The sequence below is a fragment of the Neopelma chrysocephalum genome, unplaced genomic scaffold, assembly GCF_003984885.1.
Source record: "Neopelma chrysocephalum unplaced genomic scaffold, ASM398488v2 Primary Assembly neopelma1_166, whole genome shotgun sequence".
Taxonomy (NCBI): domain Eukaryota; kingdom Metazoa; phylum Chordata; class Aves; order Passeriformes; family Pipridae; genus Neopelma; species Neopelma chrysocephalum.
This window is the reverse complement of record NW_020897828.1, coordinates 639,883-650,523: the sequence shown is the minus strand read 5'-3', so window position 1 is coordinate 650,523 and position 10,641 is coordinate 639,883.

Genomic DNA, 10,641 nt, shown 5'->3' with positions numbered 1-10,641 from the left:
AGGCATGTTGCCTTTACTCCTTTTCTTCGTAACGCTTCCTTTACTATTAAAAATAAATTTTAAAAAAATTAAAATAATAGGCAGCAAGTTGAATGTTTACTCAATTACTGGTCAAGAGTTGGCTCCCGTGGAAATGTTGGCTGCAGGCACTGCTGTGAAACACAGTCCCTTCTAGGAGAGTGCCAGAAAGCCAAGGGGCAGGTGGCAGCTCTTGAACAATAGTCAATTAGACTTTTTAGGCAAATATTTGCTCATGTGTCCAGACAATAATGTCTTGTGGAAATGTGTTTGCACAATGTCCTTGACAAAGGCTCATCTATTAACCTGGGACACAATCGGGTACAGCTCTGGAACAGTGTTTAACACATGGACCTCTCGGCTCGAGCGACAACAAAACGTCACGGATCCAACTCTGAACAAAATAATCAGCCCAAATCACCTTCATATGGGAGGGGGGGGGAAGCCTCCTAAATGGGATTTGCTTTTAACCTATAAAAGCATCCCGTGTGTGCTGGGATCTGTGACTCAGTTCCCATAATTTCGGCGTGCTTCCAGTACAGCCTTGGCCAGGTCCCTCAGGAATGGAGTTCCCAAAGGTCCTGCAGGGCACCCACCTTGTGCTGTGCCACCACAGGGGAGCTTTACCTGTGCCCAATGCTGCTGGGAACCCGGTGGTTGCCCCAACACGGCACTGCCACCAAGCTCATACAGGGACCACGAGGAGTATCCGGCTTTGCTTGGCACCACAACAATCCCTGATCTTCCTGAGAGCTACTGAGGATCATCCTTGTTCCTCCTCAACCTGGATGGGGGTGGAAACTATGAAGGACAAGGCCCATCTCAGCTCAAAAAGCTTCTTCTGGGGGGCTGGTGCTGCTGCTTCCAGTCCTCCTGCAGACAGCAGAGCCTCATTTTTAGTCCCCAAAGGGATTTTTGGGTGATATATGGGGTATTACAGTGTCATGTGGGTAATGAGCATGTACTAGCAAATTATAGTTTAGCCCAGTAGCACCCAAACTTGAAATGGGGACTGCTGAATTTTCTATATTGCCCTCTTTTTTGGGGTAGAACAAAATTAATGGTCTGTAACGAGGGTGGCAGCCAGAAGCATTTGGGAAGTGTTAGTTTAGCCCTTTGAGCTGCAAAAAATCATTCACAAGCTGCTGCTCTTCCCCTCCCCAGAATTCCTTAATGTGCACCAGTATTTTCTGAATGTTTTGGCTGAAAACGTTCCAGCCTCTGCTTTGCTCACCACATGTTCACCTCATCTTGATGGTGATTCAGTATCCACGAGGTGTGTGAGTCACCTCAGGGATGTGGGATTGTTTCTTATTCCCTGACTGACGTGTGGGCACTTTTACAGGGGAGAACATAATATTTGCTATAGACAGTAAACAAATAAGGCAACTAAAGAGCAACAAACACAGTAGTGACTGAACTTTGACAGAAAAAAAACACGTATTTGTGCTAAAACTAATGAAAGTGAGAGAATTCCTGTGGTTCTTTTGGAATACTGATGAAAAATTAAGAACTTATTCCTCTAGTGTCAAGCTCATTGCAGGAATAACTGGATGAAATCTTAAGGCTTGTGGTACCAAAGGAGATCAGGCAAGACAAGCAACTGGTCCCTGCTGACCTCAAAACTGAACCCAGGAGGGACAACAAACTAAACTCGCCTTGTTTTTTCATAAAAAAATATTCCTGACCCAATTGTTTAGACTTTGTCCCTCCTGATGGATGATAAAAAAATCTCCAATTCCTACTACAGCATCCTGACAGTGAAATCACACTCAGAACCATTTCACCATGATCATTACCTTACCCCCTTTCCCTCCCCAAGGTTATTATTTTCCTGTATCATTTCAATGCTTATTTTTCCACAGGCTATAAAAGCTCAAGCTCTGAAAAACCTCTTTCACGTGCTAAAAGAAACTTCATTCTTCTGGGAAGGTAAGCTGAGGTTTACATTGTGAGCATCACAGAAGGAGACATTTAAGGAACAAGAGTTATGATGAACTGTGCTGAAAGACTGACTTAGTCACTATAATATGTCACTTTTTCTTCCTTTTCAGTTCCTCTTGGGTTATAAAGCAAAGCCTTGACTGGAGGCACATTTGGCTCTCCTGTGATGGCCCAGTTTTGACCACTAATGCATATAATTGAAGAGAGTCTAAGAAGTAGCTAAGTATCAAACACCAGGACTTTAACACCAGGTTTAAATTGCACTCAGAATATTTCTTGGGGTTGTGGCCAAGTGACCCAAACTGCTGAAGTGGCTCAAGACCACAGAGTTCAGGACAGGTTAGCAGGAGTTCATGTGCCTAATCCATGGTGTCACGAAAGAAATCCTTCCCAAAGCTGTTGCTCTGACCCTGAGGATGCTGCTGACACGTGTTTTGATGAAAAGAAAATCATCTATTCAGAAGAGTGAAAAAAAAAATCATGCTTTGAACAGCCATACTCAATGCCTATCACAGAATCCCAGGATCGTTTAGGTTGGAAAAATCCTCCCGGATCATTCAGTCCAACCTGTGCCCAATCCCCACCTTGTCCCCCAGCCCAGAGCACTGAGTGCTCTGGACATCTCCAGGGGTGGGAACTCCACCACCTCCCTGGGCAGCCCCTTCCAATGTTTAATAATCCTTTCCATGAAGAAATTCCTCCTCATGTCCAACCTGAGCCTCCCCTGGCACAGCTTGAGGCCATTCCCTCTCCTGTCCCTTGTTCCCTGGGAGTAGAGCCTGACCCCCCCCGGCTTCCCCCTCCTGTCAGGGAGTTGCAGAGCCAGAAGGTCCCCCCTGAGCATCCTCTTCTCCAGGTTGAGCCTCCTCAGCTCCCTCAGCTGCTCCAGCCCCTTCCCCAGCTCTGTTCCTTCCCCTGGACACGCTCCAGCCCCTCCATGTCTTTGTTGCAATGAGGGGCCCAGAACTGGACACAGCCCTCGAGATGTGGCCTCCCCAGTGCCAGCACAGGGGGACAATCCCTGCCCCGGTCCTGCTGCCTCACTATTTTTGCTACAGACTCCTGAAGAAGCAGCTAAAACACATCCTCTGTTAATTACCGCTCTCCAGAAGACGCATTTCACACCATGACTACAGAAACCAGGGCACACACAAAGGCAAAAAATATTCGTTCCTCTGGGCCAAAAGCTGCTTTCAGTTACACCCAAGAAACCACATGAAAGCCTCGTGCCTGTGGAGGTGCCAAGGTCTCCTCAAAGCGCCGCATCCCATTCGCTGCCGTTGACATCAGCAAGCAGGGCAGGCACCCACAGCTCCCCGGGGCAGCCCAGCACTTGCCAGATCAAGGAATCATGGAATCGTTGCTGCTGGAAAAGGCCTCTAAGATGAAGAACCGGTGCTCTGGAATGGCAACACACACATGTTGAATTCTGCACCCTTGGGTGCACCCTGTAGATGTTGGTATGAGCTGGGCTTGCACTTACAGGCTTCAGGAAAACAGCTCCTGTGGCAGAGCTAGACTCATCCCATGGACTATTTTGGCACTAGATGTTGGCTCCTGTCCTTTGGGGATGATTAATTTTGGTAATTAGCTTTGCTTTCTCTGTAGTTTCTGGGCAGTGATGCTGTTAATGGAAGCGAGCGGCGGAGGAGCAGAACTGGGGTGGGAACGGCTGGAAAAACAGCTGAGCACCTCTCTGCGTCCTGACCCGGGACCACACGGCTCCTTCAGACCCTGGCGCCTCTGGAGAGGAGGTTGCAAACATGCCCCGTCCTGCCAAACCCCAGGACGAGCCTAAAATATGCTCGGAGCAGGATCTCCGGCAAAGAGGGATCGCGCTGACCCATCGCTCCATCTAGTGACAGCGCATCCTACAACACCCAGATCCCCCGTGTTCATCCCTTTGCTTCCAAAGCATCCTAAATAAACGCTCTTCAAACAGTGCATCTCCACCATCAGGGGCTGCTTTGTAAAGTGTTTTGTCGTTGTTGTTAATTGGGTTTTTTTGGGAGGGGGGGTTGGTTTGGTTTTATCCGGGGTTTTCTTAGTTTAGGAAAGGCAGCAAGCTGCTGCCCTCCAAAGGGGTTATGGATGAATCCTGTCCTCCAGAAGGGCTATGGATGAATCCAGAAGGCCCACAGGTTATTCCAGCCCTCCAGAAGGGCTACAGGTGAATCCACCCTGGAGCAGTCCTCTCCTCCAAGTCTCTGCTACCCTTTACTATTTAATTAGTAGCTGTGCTGCAAAAGTGAATGGCATTTTGCAGACTACTGAACAGACCCAGAGACAAGAGCAGGAAAAGGAGTGGGACATGTAGATCCCTGTTAAAATAGGATAATAGTCAGGGGCAGCAACATGCTCAAGATACCTCCAAGCTCCTGTACTTTAAAGAACATCTGCATTGCCAGAACATCACCTTCCCAGGTTTGCCATGAGGGCTTTTCAGATCAAGGCTAAGTAGAGTCTTCAGCTGCCTTTCACACTCTTATTTTTAATCACTTTTTAGCCCTGGTAACACTTGAGGGGGGGGGAAGCCCTTTTGGCTGCTAGCAATAGGAATTACTGTATGCTGGCCTCTGGTCCCCAAAAAATTGGAAGGATGTGGGAGTCAGAGATCCATCTTTCATTTCTGACATCAACATTTGTAAAAAAAAAAGAGCTTTTTGCAAAAAGCATCGCTGCTGGACTTGCTGTTGTTAATAAACACTGTTTTCTTGGGCAATTGTAGGATCCAATAGTCCTTGGAGATTGTGGATCTTCCCAGGCAGGTGAGTTGATCCTTTCATTATTAAATGTACTCCCTTTCAGCCAGGGAGTTCTGCTGTCTTCAGAAACCCTTCATCTGCACACTTTTAACTTCTTTTCATTTATAGAGCTATGATCCCATCACTTTCTTTAATGAAGAGCAAAATTCCAGCTCTTCAGGTGATAGCTCTATTAGAGATGTTAATGAATACAAGAAGTTGATTATCTTGGAATGGGGATGGTTTTTCAGGCAAAAACTGATTGCTTCACTGACAGATAAAAAGCTTTCTTCAATATGTTATAGAAATTGCAAGGAAAAATAATCTCACCAAAAGACACTTTCATTAGTTTTATTCTTTTAATCATGGAAATATTTCTATAATTATCATTATGTAGAAGTATTTCCATTAAAAAAAACCCTTAAAACCCAGTCTAAATTACCAGGCAGGCTCTCTATTCATAGGTTTATGGGCTGTGTTGCTCAAATGAAAAAATAATTAACTTCTGAGTAAAAATCCTAATGATGTCGATTTTGCTGCAGCAGATAATGTCAGCATGCAAGGAGATTCATTCCAATATTGCATATTTGTTTTTCCCATTGCCTTAGAAATAAAACATGGGGTGTAAAGGGGAGGGGGGGGAGGAATATTTTCATCCTAGCAAAGGAATCCCCTCCTGCTACACACTCTGAGCAGGTGGAAACTTGTTTTTCCCTCTGCTGTTGTTTCCCAAAGCCTTGATCCCGAACTGCCCAGGGGAGGATGCTCTGGAGGGGCCATCCCTTGGCTATGGGGTGAGGCAAGGACAGTGCTGGTGGCATTCCTCATGGATTAAATATATTCAGGGTGCTGAGTGGTTCACTTTTGGTGAATCCTAGTGCCATCTTTTGGGGGAAACAGGAATATGCCCTGACCAGCAAATCCGACCTGGCACATTTGAGGAGAGCAGCTAAGAGTGGCTCTGGGGAGCACTGGGCTGGGGGCCACTTGTCCTGGGGTGAGCACAGTGCCCCCCCCCCACTCTCCCCCACAGCACAGGGACCTGTTGAGGGGACAGAAAAAGTGCAGGATGTTTCCAGAAGGAGCAAGAGGTGCACCTGCAGCGCAGTAAAAAAGCATCATAAAGTCAGGCAGGGGTACTGACTGTCCTTTCCAGCCCCTGCTGACTTCATGTCCCTCCTTCAGCTGCCCTGGGGGGATCAGGCTCAGCACCACAGCCTGATCCAGGCTGGGAAAAGGGCACAGCCCAGACCTTCAAACAGAAACTTCAGGGTACAGGGAACATCCTGAAATGTCCTGTGCCTTCAGCTCTCACCAGCCAGAAAATTGGAAAGGGATGAGGGAAGAGAGTTTGAGTAAAATTTGTGTTGGAAAACATCCTTCAAAACACCTCTTATAAACCACCTGGTAAAGCCCTGCAGAGGACCAGTGTGGGGATCAAGAGATGGTGATGAGGAGACTTTACCAGGGATCACTGGGGGCACGGGAACTGCACACACGTGTGGGAACACACTCCCCCTTCTGCCGGCACCTGAGGGAAGCCCTGAGCTGAGCCTGAGGGTGCCCAGCCCTCCCTCTGCAGCTGCAGGGAGAGGGAGGACAGGGAAGGAGGGTACACAGGGATACTTGGATCAGTGCCTGCAAAAGCCCCAACCCACAGATTTGCACCCTGAGATGAACCTTCACCATAAGAGAAGTGCAGTGACTGCGTGGAATGAGACAGCAGGAGGGTTTGACCTGGTGTCCCTCGGCACAGCCGGTGCTGGCAGCCTACAGAACTTCTGCCCACAGCCCAGACATGCCAAATGCCAGAGTGGCCATGGCAGTGGGTTTGGTCCCAGCCTGGCAACCTCCCCTGTCCCCTGCTCTGCAGGAGCACAAGCAGAGGAGCCCCGGTCCAGCCTTGGCACACTGACACCAGGAACGTGAGATTCACAGAATCACAGAGTCACCAAGGTTGGAAGAGACCTTCAGGGTCATCCAGTCCCACCCTCACCCAGCACCACCACAATCATCCTTAATCCACATCCCCAAGGGCCACATCCAGACACCTCTAGAACACTCCCAGACACAGGGACTCCACCACCTCCCTGGGGCACTGATTCCAAGGCCCAACCACTCTTGAAGGGAAAATTTTTTCCCTCATGTCTAATCTGAACCTGCCCTGGTGCAGTTTGAGGCCATTTCCTCTCCTCCTTTCCCTTGGGACATGGCAACAGAGCCCGATCCCCCCTCCTGCCCCCTCCTGTCAGGGAGTTGCAGAGAGCAATGAGGTCCCCCCTGAGCCTCCTCTTCTCCAGATAAACCCCCCCAGCTGCTCCTCACAGGACATGTTCTCCAGCCCCTTCCCCAGCTCTGTTCCCTTCTCTGGACACGCTTCAGCCCCTCCATGTCCTTTTTGAAGTGAGGGGCCCAGAACTGGACACAGGATTTGAGGTGCAGCCTCACCAGTGCCCAGTACAGAAGGACAATCACTTCCCTGGTCCTGCTGGCCACACCATTCTTGATACAGGCCAAGATGACATTGGCCTTCTTGGCCATCTGGGCACACTGCTGGCTCACATCCAGCCAGCTGTCAACACTCATTGACATACCAGCTTCTGTACTCTTTTAAACAGATTTTTTTGTTTTACTTGCTGAATAGAAAAATGCTTGGTCCCTTCCACACCCACAGCTCCACGGGCAACTTTGGCTGTAGGGGTTGGTTGGTTGGGAGTTGACTGATCTCATCGACAGGATGAGAGGACAGAGTCTCAAGCTGTGCTGGGGGAGGCTCAGGTTGGACATGAGGAGGAATTTCTTCATGGAAAGGGTGGTCAGGTATTGGCAGGGGCTGCCCAGGGAGGTTTGGAGTCCCCACCCCTGGAGGTGTCCCAGGAAGGCCTGGCCGTGGCACTCAGTGCTCTGGGCTGGGGGACAAGGTGGGCATCAGGCACAGGTTGAACTACATTTTGCCAGGTGTTCTGGCTGAATGCAACTGCTTTACCTCTTCCAATTTATCTACTTTTCCACTGTGCCAAAATTGGGGGAAAAACATATGTCAGACCCCAATGCCTCTCTGTAACATAATTCTGCCCCTCTACCCCCTCAGGTGAGACCCCCCTGCAGAGCTGCTCCAGCCCTGGGGAACAGCACAGCAAGGACATGGAGCTGCTGGAGACAGTCCAGAGGAGGCCCCAAGAGGATCCCAGGGCTGGAGCAGCTCTGCTGGGAGGAAAGGCTGGGAGAGCTGGGATTGTTCAGCCTGGAGAAGAGAAGCTTTGGGGTGACCTGATTGTGGCCTTCCAGGACCTGAAGGAGCTCCAGGAAAGATGGAGAGAGACTATTTGCAAGGGCTGGAGTGACAGGACAAGGGGGAATGGCTTCAAATTGAAAGAGAGAGGAGTTAGTTTCGATATATGGAAGAAATTCTTCCCCATGAGGGTGGTGAGGCCCTGGCACAGGTTACCCAGAGAAGCTGTGGCTGCCCCTGGATCCCTGGAAGTGTCCAAGACCAGGCTGGACGGGGCTTGGAGCAACCTGGTCTAGTGGAAGGTGTCCCTGCCCATGGCAGGGAGTGGGACTGGATGATCTTTAAGGTCCTTTCCAACCCAAACTTTTTATGACTCTATTATAATTATAATTAAAGCCCAACAGACGTTTTTGAGACATAGAGGACTGAGCCACAAGCCAAATGCCTCAGCTTTGGGGCAAAGAAGGAAAATAGAAATGCAACAGACTGCTGTGATAAAACCTTTCACTTTTATCTGCACTAAGTAGGAAAAGGAAAAGGAGAGCATATTAGATTTGGCACCTGGCAGGAGACACACACAGTATGAATGAAACTTCCCTGCTTTTTGTTACACAATTAAAATCACAAGAGCGAACAAAACCATTTGCAGAGTGCTAAGCCAGCACTTTGTACAGCTTCTGACAAAACAACAGAGATGTATGGTCTGATGCTTTTATACAGTCTAGTATGACTGATTACACACTACACATTTAGCATTGCAATACATTTAATTGTTGAGGTAAGTGGTTAAAGAAATGAAAAATGCCTGTTAGCTCATTTTGCACAGCACTCACCAGCCATTGGAACTGGATATTACATTCCCAGTGCAAACTGCCAGCACTGGCAGGGCTATTTTACAGCTGTTCAGTCTGCATTGTAATGAAGTCGTGACATGAAATGTTTGTGGAAATTGTAATGAAATGTTAGCTGAAAATATATTAAAGTGGTAAGTGTAGAAAGAGAAATGAAGTCTAACATTTACAAACTCCGCTGTCTCCTGGGCTCAGCCGCTGCTGACCTGCCTTTCCCATTGAATTGCACCTCACAGTTGCTCTCCAGCAACTCCTCTGGGCTCATTACTTTGAATTAAACCTGACCCTATTTTCTTTTTAAGGCCGTTTTTTGGTTCTCCTGAACCTCTAAATTCCGAAGGGGTTACACTCTTCTTTTTTTTCCACTTTCATCTCTTTTTCTGCAAACCTCCTGATGTCCAATGGCTGTTTCCTTCCTCATATGCCTCACATCCATCTTTCACTTTCCAAGCCTATACAGGAGAATAACCTGTTTGGGTTTCCCTGGGTATTGGAGCCTTCCTGGCATCCCCTGACCACTTGCAATTCCCTTTTCCATAAGGGTGATTTGGGCTAAATCATCCTCCTGGATTGTTGCCCTCACTGTGTCAACCCATGGTCTGATATTCTGGTTGGATTTCTGTTTACTGACAACTCAGATCTGATCTCATCTCACCATCATCAAATCAGGTCTAACACTCAGCACCAAGTAATCCCTGCAAGGATGTCCTAAAGCTCCCCTTCTATCCCCTTCCATCCATAAATTGCTAATAAGGGGCTCAGAGTCATGACATTTTTCCTACCTCTCCGACAGCACTTCAATACTCTTTTTCTTCTTCTTTACCTCTTGATTTTGGCCTCCTTCTCCTATTTTTCCTTCCCCTGTCCAAGCCCAACTGATAATAACTCTTTCATTTCCATACATCCTTAGTTGTATGTCCCTTCTCCTGCCATCTCCTCCACTTTAATCTTCCAGGAACAGCCAAAGCAATAAGTTTTATTTTCACACTTGTTTAGAGAATCAAGCCCTGCCCTGCTCCAAAGGCTGTGTGCCATTTGCTTTAGTCTTCATTTGCCATTTTTTTTCTTTGGAAATTTGTGGTGGGAGCTTTACAACTTGCTTGTGACCACGCAGAGGCACCTGGAACTTTTCCATAGTTGTAACCAGCAGCCATGCAGGGAAACAACAGACACTCCAGTCCCCTGGGAGCCAGGCTATGAGCTGTCTATCTTTGCCAGGATATGAGCCCATCCCAATGTCCAACCACCTTCTACACATTTCCTGGATTTATCCTCAGAGCACTCTAGAATTAAAAAAAAACCAAAAATTCCATGCTCCCTCCTTGAAGAAAGAGCTGAATGGAAAATGTTCAGCCAGCCTTGGTAGAAAATACAGAATTTTCCAGCATTTATTAGCCTTGTGTATTTAAAGACACGAGCACTTCAAAGCAAATGTCTGTTAGTCATGATCTGTATTTACCACATCCAGCACAATGGGATCAGACTCATGGCTGGGTCATCTGAATGCCAGTCTCACCCCAGGAAACTGAAATATATTGATGTACCAGACAAGTGTTTCTGGGAACAGCACAGGGGACATTTTTCAACCGTGAAACAAATTGATGTTTCGACTTTCCCCTTTTTTTTCTTCCCCTTGTGTTTTGACTGCGCTGATGCAGGTGAATATACCCCTCCCCAACCCACGGGGGAAAAGGGAGATTATTTTTTTTAAAGTTTGCCATTTCAGTGGTCACTGTGGTTGCAGACTGGAGAGCCTCACAAGCCCTCCAGCTCTTCTCCAGGAGGGTGGAGGAACGTGCTTTTTGAAGCCCTCTATCATCCCTGGCACTCCTCTGCCCATCTTTCAGGTGGC